The sequence below is a fragment of the Aedes aegypti genome, chromosome 3 (assembly GCF_002204515.2).
Source record: "Aedes aegypti strain LVP_AGWG chromosome 3, AaegL5.0 Primary Assembly, whole genome shotgun sequence".
Classification (NCBI taxonomy): domain Eukaryota; kingdom Metazoa; phylum Arthropoda; class Insecta; order Diptera; family Culicidae; genus Aedes; species Aedes aegypti.
In genome coordinates this window covers 219,008,890-219,025,720 of record NC_035109.1, presented here as the reverse complement: position 1 = coordinate 219,025,720, position 16,831 = coordinate 219,008,890, and the positions used below count along the sequence as shown (strand labels likewise).

At 39.9% G+C, this 16,831-nt stretch overlaps 1 protein-coding gene across 3 annotated transcripts in view; it reads left to right on the top strand.

The window, feature by feature from the left end:
- Nucleotides 1–16,831, top strand: part of LOC5579849 (hormone receptor 4) — a 517,480-nt gene that overhangs the window by 429,025 nt on the left and 71,624 nt on the right. The window lies entirely within an intron of this gene.

The window sequence follows — 16,831 nt, the reverse complement described above, 5'->3', positions numbered from 1 at the left end:
TCAAAGACACCGACACGTTAATGCTTCCAGAGGACGATTTGTCCTTTGAAGGAAACACCACACTAGACAACGGACTAGCATGCAACGCCCAGTGGCACAGTCGGAAGACATTCTTCACGAAAAGTTTTCCGGCCTGCAGCGGGAATCGAAACCACACTCCTTAACACGATGCGGCTTAATGCCTGGTGACACTCGTGCTTATTCTGCGCGGCGTGTGAGTAGAGACGAGTCGCTCTCACCGCGAGTGACGTGAGACGACTAATGTTTATCAAATGGGAGCGAGTCGACAATTGTCACCTCATTCGACTCGTGTCACCTCACACGCCGCGCAGAATAGGCACGACTAACCGCACGGCTACGAAGCCCACTTTTCACGTATCCTTAGTGTATAGTGCATGTCGCATTACTCCATTTTCATTCATAGATACATTAGTATCGATTTATGTACAGTTCTTGTTCTGATTCCTCATGATTGTTGCCCTGACTACAAATGTTGTCTAGGGACTGGCAGTCTCCGAGTCTCGCTGTATATTCATTTTCACAAACTATTGCCAATCGCAAGAACTTGTACCGTGAATCTTTGAATTACGAGAACGTATCATACTATTCCGTCAAACAATATGCGACTAGAGATAACCCGCATAAACCTGAGTGAAAACAAAAATACTAAAAACTCACCGCTCAGCGAATACTCAACGGATTCCAATAAAATGTTGTCAGTATAATCATACATATCATATCATATCTAGTTTCTAAAAGTGGCCAGGGAAACTCGAGTATGTCCATGTGACCGGAGTTATTCCGGTGGATCACTGGGTCAGGGCGGGTGCAATAAGCGCCCTTTCCACGGACGTATTGACCACCAGTCTTGTGAATGACTATTCCCAGTTTCACAAAATCAGTGCAACTATCTTTCAAGGGACCATCGAAGTGGCAATGAAAACCAACTTTTACCAACTTGTTATCGAGATTTAGAGCATTGAATTTGAAGACTTGACTGTAATATAAACAATGTTACTAGTTTCTAGAATACAACTAAGACCCATTGTAATGTGTGGCCTATATTGACCTCGTGGCTCAAAGTCACTCTGCATTATGATATTTTAGACTTTGAACGATAAACAGAAACATTAATCAAACATTTATGAAGCATATTTATTTAATGAGCACCTTATTGACAAAAACATCATCGCTCGTTAACTGTTAAAATTGTAATGTCGAATAACCTCCACTATACTTACTAAACGAAAGCAAAAAGCCCCAACGGTGAAAGCAAAGCCGTCAACAAAAATTTCACCCGAACATAAATTTTTCTAATTCATTGTTTATTTTGCCCACTCTTTTAATGATTCAGAGCTTTTGTTGTCTTTTTTTTTTGGCCCGCCGTGAAGTACTTAAGCGTGGTGGATGGGAAGCAGCAACCCGGTACGGTTTCATGACCCCACTTCCGATGATCGTTTTCGTATAACTCACGTATGTATTTAAGCTTTACGCGATGGACACACTGGTCATGATGAAGTCATACATTATTGGTGTGATGTTCGTGAAAACAAGTGTAAGGTCAATGATTTTCGATTTTCTTCAATTTGAAATTTGATTTTGAGTAGCCTCAAACTGAGGGATACCTAGATGCAGTCGAAAAGGGGGTTATTGCATATTATAAACCAATATTTTGATGTCCAAGTCCTGTACAGAAAATATTAAGGCTGGAAATTCTTTCGATGGTAAATTCTTCTTCTTCTTGGCATTGACGTCCCCATTGGGACAGAGCCGGCTACTCAGCTTAGTGTTCTTATGAGCACTTCCACAGTTATTAACTGAGAGCTTTTTCTCTTTCAAATTTGCCATTTTCGCATTTCTACAGTGGCAAGTACGATTATACTCTATGCCCAGGGAAGTCAAGGAAATTTCCATTACGAAAAGATCCTGGACCGACCGGGAATCGAACCCAGAAACCTTCAGCATGGATTTGCTTTGGAGCCGCGGACTCTAACCATTCGGCTAAGGAAGACACTTTCCTTCGATGGTAAATCTGAGGAGCAATAAAGTTCGAAAGTTTTGTTTTGTGGGTTTCATTATTCGTCAAAGTTTAATAAAAAGTAGAATATTGAGATCAATTGAGCAAGATAAATCCACATATCACACTTACACGTAATCTCAGTTTCAGTCCTTCAGAAGAATCAGATTAAGCTTAAATATATTTGTGTTCCAGAGCTCCAAATATAAATTCGTTCTATCATTTGACATGTGCAAATATTCAACATAATACTGCGTTATCTTCAGATACTTGGTAATTTGAGTGTTGCATTTCTGTCTATTTTTAAGATGCTTGTTGAATTTTTTACAAGATTATCAAGTCATCACTTGTGTATATCTGTAATGAACCTTGAAGAATTTCTGGCAAGATTTTTAATGAAACTCTAATAGGATCTTTGGAGGTTTGCAGATGATATTTCATACCGATTTATTCAACCTAAATTTTTTTGCAAGTATAACTTATTCCGACAGATTTAAAACGTGATTTTTGTTGTTTGTATGACTTATTCCTGACAATATATCTTGAAGAATTTCTTGTGAGATGTTTGACAAAAGAAATATTTAATTTAACCGCATTAATTTTTGATTAGTGCAGGTTAGTTTGATTCTAGATTGCAACTTTTGACAGAATCTTCTTTGGAAATTGGTTGGCCAACTGTCGCACACTGGGGCAGATTCGAAAAAACACGGAAACAACCTATTTTATATGATCTAGAAGTATTCTAAGCTTAAAATGAGGTTAAACATTATTTTACTTATCAATGTAACAGTTTTCCAATAAAAACAACATAATTATGGGCATTCTTACAGTGTACTGGTAGCTAAATGTGCTTATCTATTTGCTTTTTACATTGCTTGTATGTTTGCTATTCGCAAAAACGCCTTAAGTGCCTGTCTCATTATTTCAAAATTATTTCGGTCGAATGGAAATTTAGGTATATGATTTCTTCGGAAAAGTCGATCGTTATTTTAAGCTGCAAACAATTGCTGTAGATGTCAAATTTTCAAAGCCAACCATTTTTATGAAAAACTGACAAGCTTTTGATAAATTGTGCTAAAAACCGTTATACACATAAGTTTGTGTTTCTTTACTTTTAATACCATTTATCGCCTCTGATTATATCATTCATTGGCATAATGCAGAGCTGGTAAGAATTTGATGGTGGAAACAAAAAAAAAATTAAAAAATAATAATAAAATAACAGGGATATTGCCTATAGGCTTTTCTTGCAGCAATCAAACACAATTTTTGTTATACCATCAAATTCTTACCAGCTCTGCCTTATGGGCATTTTTTTAAATTATCGGACAGGTTTGGGCCGGAGGTTCTCCGATTTGCATGAAATTTTCACCAGAGGTAGAGCTCGTGGATACATGACCAAAAGTGAAATTCAAAAAAATTATAGTGGCCTATTTTCCCGGAAAACTCTAGATGAATTTTCACGATTTCTCTATATACCTCATACTTTAAAAATTCATATCTCCTGAACTATGCATAGTAGAACAAAAGTTTTTTAGTGAAATCGAAAGGAAATTTTCTCAGCAATCCATTAAAAATATAAAAAGAAAAACATTTCTTGGGAAATTTTTAACCATGGAAAAACTGTCGAAAAAATAGCGATAAAACTATCGTCTGTATCATAAAAAATTTTCAAAAAAATATTTTTTGTTTCAACAATCCATACTCTAACTTTCGTCCATAGACGCCAAAGTGGTATCTTTTACCGTTTAGGCGACAGAACTGAAAAACCGATGACCACCCGCACGCTTCTCATAGAAAAATGTGTTCTATTGTGGGCCTCATAACCGTGCGCTAACGGCGGCAGTAATTTACACGCATTGTAAGTGTAACACAGTGAACCATCCTTTCCTTTCCAGTCAGAAGAAGCTTTTCGTCAATCGGACCACTCTCCATTGGTCAGTTGGGTGTTTTGTGTGCCCTTCATCAGTAACGTTATTTAGTATTAAAGCTAACAGCCTCTATGAAAGCCTCACGGGAAGTTCTTGTTACAATCAATCATTATGGTAACGTTTGAAGGATCAAATCTCAAGATCCACTTTCTTTGAAAACTTATGAATATATTGTTAATATATTGATTCGGCCAGGACGTCTTTCCTACGTTGTGTCTTTTACGATACAACGGACGGCAAATCAAGTGAACGGCTTCACTTTAACAGATTCATTACCACTGAGAGGCAACATGCCTACTCGGTGGAGAAACGAAAGAAACTACATTCTTACAAATTCAATGGGTGCGCCTTATATAGGCACACGATACGGCCAGACAAAACATACAATAATTATTCATTACGCGCGTATGCTTCTCAATACAGTTTGGCGCGCTGTTGGGTTGGCGCCAACTGTAGAGGCTGCACGCTGACTAGCAGTGGAATATTCTACAGCAGCCATCAATGGAACAATAGATAACGTCCCTGAGTGTTATACAGTTGATTGATATTATATACATGCAAATACTATACTATATTCTTCCAAGGAACAATCAGAATTTACATCAAATATATCACTTTGTATAGAAAACAAAACTGAAAATTTATTCGCGCGCTTTTAGTTAATTATCTAATCATTTGATAAATTGAACAAAATTTGAAAAAAGCAAGAAAATTAAAAATAGCACTTTATGTATGCATAAATATCCTTTTTGCTTGGCAACTATATGGTACTGAGGGTCAAGCATGGGAAACACCTACTCAGTTATTGTGTTTGCCTCACTCGCTTCCACGCACAGTCGGGAGCGAGAAAGCCGTTTTTTTAACCAAGCCGAACGTTTCAATTTCCAGTGTCCATTCTATTTCTTCGACAAGCACTAAGCGAAACAAAAAACGGCATCTGATCAGTCAAATGCAATACCAAAATTCGGACAAAGGACAAACATTTGAAAAGGGCCCAAGAGATCTTGAGCTTTTTTTCAGAAACGTTGCTTCAGAATCTCCCAACTGGTGGGGAACGTGCCTTTGGAGCCGGCCTTCTGATACCCCACTATCAGAAAGATTGGTGTTAGCTTTTCCTGATAGTGGTATTGGTGAGCGTGATCGAGTTGAATTGGGTTCAACAGCGGCTTGCAAAGCCAATGTATACTAATGTCGATGTGCCCTTTTGAAATGTTTGTCCAGGAATGATTGTTTACATTCTGATTCGAATGGCATTCGGGTTTGAGTGCTAATGAGCGTTCACTGACTGGTAGTCCACACCACGGAATGATTCAGTGAGTAGGAATCCTCTCAGTCAGTTCAATGCATTCGGCGAATGGATGCTAAGTGCATTAACTCGTGCCTCGCAGATACAAGTGTATTGGTATTCACTGCTCTTCGCGTTCCTTCCGATTGTCGCTTTTACACAATCGGTTTCGACGCTTTCATGCTACACTCCGCCTAGGACGGTTCAGCTATCACTGAATGTTCGATAGCTGCAGATTTTTTGCTATTTTTCATCGGTGGCGTTCGGGTGAGTGAGTGAGTTTTCCCATGCTTGCTGAGGGTCAGTTCCTATTACCTATATTATTAAATGTTAGGATCGTTTTCAATTAAATACTGTTGGTCTCAATAGTAAAGGTTACGAATAAAGGACATACAAAACACCCAACAGACCAATGGAGAGTGCTCCGATTGACGAAAAGCTTCTTCTGACTGGAAAGGAAAGGATGGTTCACTGTGTTACACTTACAATGCGTGTAAATTACTGCCGCCGTTAGCGCACGGTTATGAGGCCCACAATAGAACACATTTTTCTATGAGAAGCGTGCGGGTGGTCATCGGTTTTTCAGTTCTGTCGCCTAAACGGTAAAAGATACCACTTTGGCGTCTATGGACGAAAGTTAGAGTATGGATTGATGAAACAAAAAATATTTTTTTGAAAATTTTTCATGATACAGACGATAGTTTTTTTGATATTTTTCCGACAATTTTCTCCATGGTGAAAAATTTTCCGAGAAATGTTTTTCTTTTTATATTTTTAATGGATTCCTTTCGATTTAATTGAAAAACTTTTGTTCTACGATGCATAGTTCAGGAGATATGAATTTTCAAAATTTGAGGTATATAGAAAAATCGTGAAAATTCATCTAGAGTTTTCCGGGAAAATAGGCCACTATAATTTTTTTGAATTTCACTTTTGGTCATGTATTCACGAGCTCTACCTCTGGTGAAAATTTCATGCAAATCGGAGAACCTCCGGCCCAAATTGTCCGATAATAAAAAAAATCCCCTTATGCCAATGAATGACATAATCAGAGGTGTTTAATGGCATTTAAACTGAAAAAGAATACAAAACATATGTATATAACAGTTTTTAGTACAATGAATCAATAAAAATAGTAGGCAATTTGACATCTTCAGCTATTGTTTTCAGCTAAAAATAACGATTGACTTTGCCGAAGAAATCATACATCTAAATTTCAATTCGACCGAAATGGTGTGATATAATGAGTCTGGCGCTTGGGACCTTTTTGTGAATAGCAAATATACAGAAAACAAATAGCTAAGTACATTTAGCTACCAGTAAACCGCAAGAATGCTCATGATTATGTTGAATTTTTGTTTTAGTTGGAAAACTTTAACATTGTCATATAAAATATTTTTTAACCTTTTTATAAACTTAGCATACTCCCAGACCGCATAGAAAAAATATATTAAATATCATATCCTTGAAAAAATAAGACATGAATGCTCTGACCTTTCGTAAGTGGATGGCGATGAAAACACCTGCCCGAACTTGCCCGATCGCAAGAATGGCCTATACGTAATATCACTGTTTTTTGAAAATTATACTAAAAAAATCAAACAAAATATTATTGTTACCATCAAATATTCACCAGACCGGCTTTATGTTAATAAATGAGATAATCGTAGGTGATATATGGCATTTTAATTGGAAAATTACAAGCAAAACTAAAAAAAATCGGTTTTTAGTACATTTTTTTGAAAAATGCCTCAATTTCAAAAATAGTAGGCCTTGGAAATTTGACGTCCTCAGCAATTATTTTCAGCATAAAATAACGATCAACTTTGCCGAAGAAACCATACACCTAAACTGCCATTTGACCGAAATGGCATATGAGTCATTTATGCGAATAACACTAAAAAATATGACTTCATCTCAAAACATTGGCCTCATTGAAAGGATAATTTTCGCAGAAGACATCAAACCTCTATCTCTTCATTCCGAAGAACAACACGTTGTTTCCGCGTTTTTTCAATTCTGCCCCAGTGTGTGTCGGTGTTATTCCTATTCAATTGGATTTTTCTTTTGGATCAACTTGGCGTACGGGGAAGTGGTGGCAAAATGAACAGGGGTAATAAAATGAATACCGTGCCTTTTACTGAGAAAACACAAATTTCAATGAATATTTTAGAGACGAATGCCCCTTCTGGGTAAAGTCTCTCTCTAAAAAAAAAAATTAATATTTATCACGCATGGACGATTTAGAGTAGGAATGAGTATTTACAAAAATATTTGTTTTGTTCACGTTTTTTGCATGATGTTCATTTTACCACCTGTTCATTTTATCCACATAGTGCAGGCAAAATGAACATTTGCATCCTTTTTTGCTAGCGATTAACATATGTGATAATTTAACTATTTTTGTCTGAATTCGTGTCTCAGCTATAGATAACATCCCCATTTTTGATGTTGTGCGAAAGAACTTTACAAATTCCTCGTTTTTCTATCAGAAACAAGATAATATCCTTAAGGTGTTCATTTTACCACCCCTTCCCCTAATTGTTGTAATTTAGGCAAATCTTTATAAATGAAAATGGAGTGGTGTTTGTATGTCACGAAATGGCATGAGAACGGATTGACGTAAGTTTTTCACAGTTGTATTCCACAAGGGATGCGACGAGGAAAAAGTTTGGGAAAGTTTCCGAAAAAATCGAGAAGACTAATATGTCATTTTGTATGGGGAATTACATGACGTTTTACAACAGCCTACTTGATGGCAAGACGAAATTTGCCGGGACAACTAGTGCTATATAATTCATAAAATTTTCACAAGACAATCGTAGAATCTCAAAGAGGGTCGCGACTCTGAAAAGGTTGTGAAATACTTTTTTTTAAATTATACTCAAAGTAACATGGGACAATTATGCGTATAATGGCAGGGGAATCCTTGTTAAGAATCCTTAATTTCCAGAAAAAAATGATGAATGAGTTGTGTATCTACTGGCTTTTTTATGAAAACTTATTCAAGAAAAATATGAAACATTTCCGGTAGAATTTATAAAATTCAAAAACAAAATCCTGAAGAAAATTTTAGACGAATTTCCGGAGGTATGTTTGAAAACCAGATAGAATTATCCTTCATCATATTTCCAAAATATACTAAGAGAAAAAAATGAAGAAACTTTGAAAAAAAAAATACGAATAATTTTCGTCTTGACACGATTCTTGATGCAATCTTCTTCTGTCGGGTGTGGGATCACTGCGTCCATTTTTTAGGACTATTGTGATATACCCTATTACTCTATGTACACAATGTTTTCCAGTAGCAAATGTGCCTCCGGAATACTTTGCGCATTTGACTGAACTTTGAACCATCTGCCATTGATGGGCAGAAGTCCTAGGTTGCAGTGTTGTAGTTCCCCCAATCTGGCGTGATCAGCCTAATAAAGCTAACCACCTCCCTGGGGGATGCGTTCCAAATATCAGCTGGCTGTAAGTAGTGCTTGCCAAATATTTTGAACCTACGATGGATGTGTGCACTGCAAGAGCAGAGAAGGTGTTGTGAGGTTTCGTCCGTCTCGTCACAGAAACGGCAATTTGTGTTTTGGACGACACCGATCTTGTATAAGTGGTATCTGCTTGGGCAGTGACCAGTTATTAGACCGATGTATGTTCTGAGATCCCTTTTGTTGAGACCTATAAGTTTTTGTGTTTGTGTCGTGTTTATTGTTACGAACCTTTTGGACTGATTCGCATTGGAAACTGTATTCCAATTTGATTGAATTTGACCGAACACCCAGTTGTTCAATTCCGTGTTTAGTGCAGAGTTTGAAATGCCAAGGAATGGCTCTGGACCAATGAACATATTGGTTGATCCATTCCTTGCTAGCTGATCGGCAATTTCGTTACCCTCTAGACCCGTATGTCCTGGGATCCAATATAGTTTAACTCGATTGCGTTCAGCTAGGGATTTCAGTGCAAGAATGCATTCCCACACAAGTTTTGAGTTGCAAGTGAAAGCCTTCAAAGATTGAAGCGCTGCTTGACTATCAGAGAAAATACATATGGTGGCATGTCTGTAATTTCTTTTCAGACACAGCTGCGCACATTCCTTGATTGCATAGACTTCTGCTTGAAATACTGTAGGCCACTGTCCAAGAGAGACAGAGATTTAGGTTTTCGGTCCGTATACTCCAGACCCTGTCAAATTATTCATTTTTGAACCATCTGTGTAGAATTTAATAGATCCCGGTGAAATGGTGGGTCCACCTCCTTCCCATTCCTCACGAGAAGGAAAGACCACCGTGAATGGCGAGTCATAGTTTACCACTTTTTCCATCCAGTCACTACATTTTTCAACAATAGGATTTATCGAAAATTCGTTTAATATACTGAGGTGACCTGTTAAGTCCCCTGACAGTAGGACTGTTGATCGTTTTAGCCGAAGAGCACTTTTCTCAGCATCCAGCTTTATGAATTGATCCAGCCGGGGCAGATTGAGTATAGCATCTAGGGCAAACGAGGGGGTACTACGAACTGCACCGGTTATGGCAATACAGGCAGTACGTTGAATTTTGTTCAGCTTAGCTCTAGCCGTAGCTTCCTTTGTCTTAGGCCACCAAACAAGGGACGCATAGGTTATTCTAGGCCGAACGATTGTTTTATAGATCCACATGATCATACTGGGTTTTAGACCCCATGTTTTACCACAGGTCTTTGAGCAAACCCAGAGTGAATTGAGACCTTTATTTATGATTGTTTGAAGATGGGTGTTCCAATTTAGTTTTGCGTCAAGTGTGATGCCAAGATACTTGACCTCATTTGAGTAAACTAATTGTATTTGGTTCAAGAAAAGAGGGTGGAGTTGTACCTTTCGTCTTTTTGTGAACGGTACAATTGTTGTTTTTGAAGGGTTTATTCCTAGTTTCTCTTTTTGACACCAGGAGAGTGTGTGATTGAGAGCAATTTGCATCCTTGATGAAATAACGCTGTCAAATTTGCCTCGTACAATAATGACTACGTCATCTGCGTATCCAACAACTTCAAAACCCCTTCTTTCTAAGCTATCTAGCAGTTCGTCCACCACTAATGACCACAATAAGGGAGATAGTACTCCCCCTTGAGGGCATCCCCTTGTAGCCATTACAGTAATGCGCGAATCACTCAGCTCAGATGAGATCTGTCGATTTGCTAGCATAGCATGTACCCAGGTTGCAATGCATGGGTCGAAGTTTCTCCTCAACATTGCCGAACCTATAGACGAATAAGAAGCGTTATCGAACGCGCCCTCAATATCAAGAAATGCTATAAGAGCGATTTCTTTTGCATCAAAGGTTCTCTCGATCTTGTTCACTAACGTGTGCAGTGCTGAGACCGTTGATTTTCCGCTTTGATAAGCAAATTGGGATTTAGAAAGAGGCATAGTTTTCATAAATTTAGAATCTATATACTCGCATAATACCTTCTCCATGATTTTAAGCATTACCGAGGATAGGCTTATCGGTCGGAATGCTTTAGGGTTGGTTTTGTCCTTTTTTCCTGCTTTTGGAATAAAGACAACTCGAACTTGACGCCAATCATTTGGAATGTGTCCCAGAACTAAACTTGCCTTAAAAATCTCTACCATGTGTGGAATCAGTGTCTCTTCCTCTTTTTGGATAAGCGCTGGGAAGATTCCATCCATGCCAGCAGATTTGAATGGCTCGAAAGATCTCACTGCCCTAACAACCCTATCGCGAGTAAAAGCTTCTTTGGCAACCTTTATTGCGTCCCTTTTTGCTCCTGAGTCCCCTGATAGGAACCCGTGTGGAACTGAGACGTCAAGTCTGGCACCTTCAGCATTTAGACTCGTTTGTGGGATTGAATCAGGAAAGTGAACTCTTAGCATTTCACTCAGTGTTTCACGAGGTTCCACAGTGAGTGAACCGTCAGTCCTTTGAAGACTTCCCAAACCATTGGAGTGATCCTTCGAAAGAGTTTTATGAAGTCGAGCAGCTACGGGAGTTTTCTCAATGCTTTCACACATGAGAACCCATGATTTCCGTTTTGCTCGTCTCATTTCTTTGTTATACTCTGTCAGAGCCTTTCGGTATAGACTCCAATCAGAAGTGCGTTTGGCTCGGTTGAATTCCTTCCGAGCAGTTTTCCTGAGTTTATCAAGGTTGAAGTTCCACCATGGAACATCTCTGTTCGAACTAACTGTTTTGATCGGACAGCTCTCTTGATAAGCATTTAGAATTTTGTTTTTAATAGAATCCGAAGCTGCTTCTAACTGTATAATAGTCTGAATATTCGGCTCTATTATATAGTCTTCAGAACGGAGAATAGCTGAGTAGGTTTCCCAATCAGTTTTCTTGGGATCTTTAAACGACTTTTGAATCATTAGACCCCCTTCCCACTCGAAGACTATATGTTTATGGTCTGACATAGATATTTCATTAGAAACATGCCAGTTTTTTATTTTATCCGAGATGGATTGACTGCATAAAGTCAGATCAAGGACTTCTTGTCGTAAGATGTTTTCAAATGTAGGCTTATCACCGACATTGCATATGTCAATATTTTTGGAGGAAAGAAACTGCAAAAGATGCTCACCTCTGATATTTGTGTTTGTACTTCCCCATACAAGGTGATGAGCATTGGCGTCACAACCGATGACGAAGGGGATGTTGTGTTTTTGACTGTAAGAGACAAGAGCAGCCATCTCTGGAGGAGGAATGTCTTCTGCGTCGCCAGGGAAATACGCCGAAACCATAATGATCTCAGTACTGCCCCTAGCAGTAGAAACCTCCATCCTGACCGCCACGATGTCCCTTTTGATGAATTCTGTAATTGGAAAACATTTAGTATCATTGCGTATTAGAATAGCTGCTCTGGGAGAGAGCTGGCTGTCATCATATACCAACCTACACGAGTTTAGTTGAATACCTTGTATTCGAGTTTTGTTGACCCATGGCTCTTGAATCAGTGCCACGGAAAGGTGTTCTTTTGTGAATCTCCTGCAAAGCACATCTGTTGCGCACTGAGCATGATGGAGATTCACTTGGAGGATTTTAATCATTGCTGAGGCGTTCCGCATTTTCCGGACGTTTGCCGTCCTTCTTTGGATGTTGCGGATCATCAACTTTTGATTTTGGGGGATGTCTTAGATTTTGGTTTTTGTCCTTTCCCTTACCTAGGCCTGCTGGCTTATCCGCTGTGGTCAATTTTACACTTTTGACATTTCCACTGCCTTTATTGGGAGCCATTGAGGTGACACCGCTTGGGCCAGGAAGTGAGGTCAAATATGCATCTTTTCCATCAGAGGAAGACAAGCTAGCCTGTATGGTGGGAGTTGGTTGTGGGATGCTACTAGAGGCCTCCTCAGATTTCTCTTGGGTCGGCTGTCCAGTTGGATTGTCATTGGAGTTTGGGGTTGTGCTCTTTACTTTCCTCAACTGTATTTCTCCAAAGCGGAAGTTGAGGATGAACTTGGATTGAATGAGTTTTTCCATGGACGGTCCATCTACATTAAAGACCCACACCACATGCTTGTTGTTAGGAGTGAGCCGTTGCATGACACGCCAATTGTTGGTTATCAGATCGTTCTGACTCTCGATGAGAGCTTTGATACGATCATCGGTGTATTGTGCGCTTTGAGGGAAGAAGGCTCGAATCAGTTCTGGACGTTGAATCTTATCCTCATCCATTGCAACCAACTCAACGCCTTCCAGGGGATTTAATGCAGGTGTTATCTCCTTTACCCATTCCGCAGTCTCCTGATCCTTACAAATAAGAACCATATGGCCAGACTTGTAGATAAGGTTAGAGAACTTGGGCTTCATTGTCGCGTTCCGTTGTTGTTCAACCCGAAGCAGCAGTGCCTCCTGGAGAACGTCCAGCTGAGTCGTTGAAAGTTGGGTCGTGGGGAAGTCTTTTGGGATTATTCCGACTCTCCTGCAACTGGTAATTTCACCGTAGCTTAGACTAGTCTGTTTTTTATCTTCTGGAGGGGGTTTGTTGATCGTCGAGGCTGTTGAGCTGTTGGTTTCCTGTTGCCCAACGCGCTTTCTCGGATTCAGGTGTTGTTTCATCCGTTTCTGCTTATGTTCTTCTTCAGCATTTGTAGACTTGTCAAGGTCCTGCCGAGTGCGTTTCGAAGGAGTTGACACCATAGCCTCACCCCCCGTGATTCTGGATAGGGCCTCAGGGCGGCTTAAGCCACTTTGTCGGAGCGCTTTTAGCTGCTTCCTTTGGCTCCGAGTGATCTTTTTGGTGCCAGTAGGTTTTTGTTTGTTCGCGTCATCTGTTGGATGTTGATCGGTCTTCCCATCAATAGGACCCGAGGTGACGTTCGATCCTGTGATTGATGGCTGCGATCCTGACAAGTTTATTGTGACTGTAATTCCATCCTCTTCGTCGTCCATTGGTTCAACCGAAGGATGGAGTCCTGGGTCGTTCGGGAGTGTCAGAGGGAGGTCGGTTTCCATGTTTTCATGCGAACTACTGAGAAGCTCATCTTCGGTCAGTCCAAGCTTACCAAAAGCATTCTCTGTTTCCGTTTCGTCCGACTGGGAGAGGCAGTCGTCACCTTTTTCGAACTGAGGGAGGCAGTCGACACCTTTTATTTTGGTTTGATTATTTGCACTCATTTTTTGGTCCCACGAGTCGCTGGGGAAAGACGGTCCGCTGCATCATTGCCCCGCCCTAATGCAGTAAGAGCTACATACTGGAGAGTTCGCCCTGGTGCTCTCCAGGCTCCGTTAGCGATTGAGCATATTTTAAACCCCCTCAACCATTCATCCATCAGCACGGGTCGCATCACACCTTGGGATTGGGGTTACCTGATTAGTAGATTTTTACTACAGGATCAGGCAATCCGTAGTGTTATTCTTAGCCAGTTGAGACAACCACTACCGACACTACACGGCTATCTAGGCTGCTTGGAAAAGAAGATAACATTGAATATTAACTTCTATGAACGACCAAGCAGCCATTCTTGATGCAATGGAGTAACATCTAACTGATGTCCTAATACAAACTGTAGATACTATTGAGGACTTTTGGAAGCGAAAAACCCGTAGAATATTTTTGGAAGAGTATTAGAATGAATCCTGCAAAATTATCTTGGGTAAATTCCGAAAAACTCCATTGGAAAAGAAGCTATTTTTAGAATTCTTAATGAAATCTCTGGATTGAATTTTTGGAAATCGGCCGAAGCGTCCTATTTTGAGAACTTCAAAAAACGCCGAACGCTCAGCGTCCTCAATTGAGGATAGTGTTTTTCACAAATAACTTGAAAATGACACAAAATATAATGATATAAAGTTTTGAGAACTTGTTCATAGACCTGATATCTTCCATGTTTTAAATCAAGGCTCGCCAACACTTCCCTGACAGGTTTCTACTATTTTCCTTGGATCCGGAGAGTTTCAGTCAGTTCAGACCTGATGCCACGATGCTCACCGCATCCCCATACGATGTTCGATGTCCTTGTAAGCCACGCCGCAAGCACAGAGATTACTTTCTGAGAGCTCAATACGGTGGGTATGCGCGTTTAACGAATAGTGATTGGACATGAGCCGACACATGACACGAATGAAATCACGGCTCATGCCCAACCCCTTAAATCATGGTTTTTTCGACACCTGTGGAAATATGGAATGCAGCCATCTACCCATTTCTCCGTCTCTCCATTTCTGTTGCCAGCTGATTAATGTCTCCCGACGGGCCAATGCAAAAAAATCATCGAAAGCGATTTGACGCTCGTAAACATCGCCTTCTTTAGCGCCTACCTTAGCCAGAGAGTCCGCTTTCTCATTGCCCGGAATGGAGCAATGGGAAGGGACCCAAGCTAGGGTAATAGCGTAAGAGCGATTTGACAAAGCATTCAATGCTTGGCATATTCCATTCAGGAAGTACGCTGAGTGCTTCACCGGCTTCATTGACCGAACAGCTTACAGAGAGCTTAGACTGTCGGAAAAAAAAATAAAGAAGTGCTCGGGTGGGAGAGAACTGATGTACTCTAAGGCGTAATGTATAGCTGCAAGCTCAGCAACATATACAGAATATGGCTTTTGAAGCATGAAGAAGGCGCTATGAAAAACGTTGTGAACACCGAAACCAGTGATATCATCCATTTTTGACCCATCAGTGAAGAACTGTCGGTTCTCGCTGATATGCCCGAATTTACTTGCAAACATGGGAGGGGTAAACTTTGAACGAAAGTGATCTGGTATACCATGGATATCTTGCTTCATGGACAAATCAAATACTACAGAGGAACAGTCGAAGTCTAGAAAGTTGTCACGATTAGTATTACCCGAAGATGGGCTGACCTCCAGCGTCATGTAGTAGTACACACTCATGAAACGAGTTTGTGGGTTATGTTCAAGCAGCTTTTCGTAGTTTTCAATAACCAATGGATTGAAAACTTCACAACGGATGAGGAACCTTATGTGTTAACTCCGCGAAACGATCTGTCAGGGGCTGTATTCCTGCAAGTACCTCTAAACTCATTGTGTGAGTCGAGTTCAAGCAGCCTAGCGCGATGCGAAGACAGCGGTACTGAATCCGCTGTATCTTCAGCATATGTATGTGTTTTCGCCGCGGATTTAAAACTAAAGCTACCGTACTCTAAGACCGACAAGATGATTGTTTGGTACAGCTTGATCAGATCTTCCGGATGGGCTCCCGCCATGTTCCGGTTATAGTTCGCATGAAGTTGATTTGTTTTTGACATTTCTGTGTCAGATACACAATGTGTTTCCCCCAGGTGCATTTGGCGTCGAACCAGACCCCGAAATATTTGGAAGATATCCATGAGTGCAAGCGGAAACTTGGCAGGTTTGTGTTTCTTTGAAAAGACAATCATCTCAGTTTTCTTCGCAGAGAATTCGATACCCAGCTTTAAGACCCAAGTAGACAAATTTTCCAGAGTATCTTGTAAGGGTCCTTGTAGTTCGGCTGCTGGTGATCCTGTGACAGAAACAACACAGTTGTCTGCAAGCTGTCTTAACGAGCAATTTTCCATGAGACAGTCATAGAGACATCGACTTAAAATTACAAAGCAGGGGACTCAGACATAAGCTCTGAGGGAAACCCATGTAGCTAATTCGTGAAACTGTCAAGTTGCCATGAGTAAAACTCAAATGCTTTGAAAAATTTATGATGCTCGTAAGCTTATAAAGTAAATAAGAAACGCTTAAAAAACATCATATATGAAACCCATAAATTCCTAACAAAAAAAACCAGAGCAATCCTTAGACTTTCTAAAGAAAAAGCATGCAAGAAAAAAAATAACTTTAAATTCCACAATAAATTTTGAAGTTAAACAACTTTTGCGAAAATTACAAATGAGTAAAACAATAACGCAGAAATACAATAATGAAAATTTCAACTTGAACCGTTTTACCTCCCTTTTTTTGTTCAAAGCCATTATTTCCTACTTGTACATTACCCAATCTATTTGCAAAGGGAAATGGTATCATAATGCAGATCATCCTTTTTTCGTTTTCTATAAGAAATTTTGTATCCAGTAGCTGTTTTCCGCCTAAATTCTATCCAATCTCCCTCCCATCCGCATCAGAGTAAATACATATGTTTTCCCACCAGTTTTCCATAAGAGCGAATCGTTCG